Raw genomic sequence first — 761 nt, forward strand, 5'->3', positions numbered from 1 at the left:
TGCTAAAATTCAGCAATTGCGATGATGACTCACCCAATAAGTTCATCCAAATCAGTTCTACTTCAACTACTCACTAATATTTTCTTGACATTAATTCTCTGTTTAACTATGGAACATAAAAGTCCAATTGGGTTTCGTTAAAGCACCTGGATCCAATTGGATCTCATTTTTTATTCAAGTGAAGTGGGTGAAATCAATCGGAAGATTAAAAAAAAAAGAAACTTGGCAGAGCAAATCCCTCTAGCCTTCGAAACTGGTTTTGATTAGGTCCATGAAAACCTCAATACCGATTTAATGGCTTCGATTGTAATGGGTGATGGTCGGATGCCGAGAGTGTGGAAGTAACAGAGAAATGTAGGAGAAGGAGAATGAAGGAAGAGAAAGGTAAAGTAGGTAATAAATGAAGAAAGAGAAAAATGTGAATTTTAAGAATAAACAAAATTATGATTACATAAATACCCCTAACTTAAATTACTATTAAAAGGAGAAAGTCTGACTTTTTTTTGTCCAAAATAAAAAGGTATTGGGTGCTAACTTACTCCTTCACAAAATCAAGTGGGAGTAAGTTAGCATTCCCCTATATATATATAGACATATATGAGAAACGCATGGATTGGGCCCCTGGTTAGTCAGTAGTTTTATGAAGCAAAGAAAAATCTTAAAATAAAAACGCATGGTTGATTATTTTTGTATAAGATGACTTTGAAGTTTAACCTTCAATTCTATTTTATTTTTTGGTACAACCTATCCTTCATTTAAAT

This window comes from Lotus japonicus, chromosome 4, assembly GCF_012489685.1.
Source record: "Lotus japonicus ecotype B-129 chromosome 4, LjGifu_v1.2".
Lineage (NCBI taxonomy): Eukaryota > Viridiplantae > Streptophyta > Magnoliopsida > Fabales > Fabaceae > Lotus > Lotus japonicus.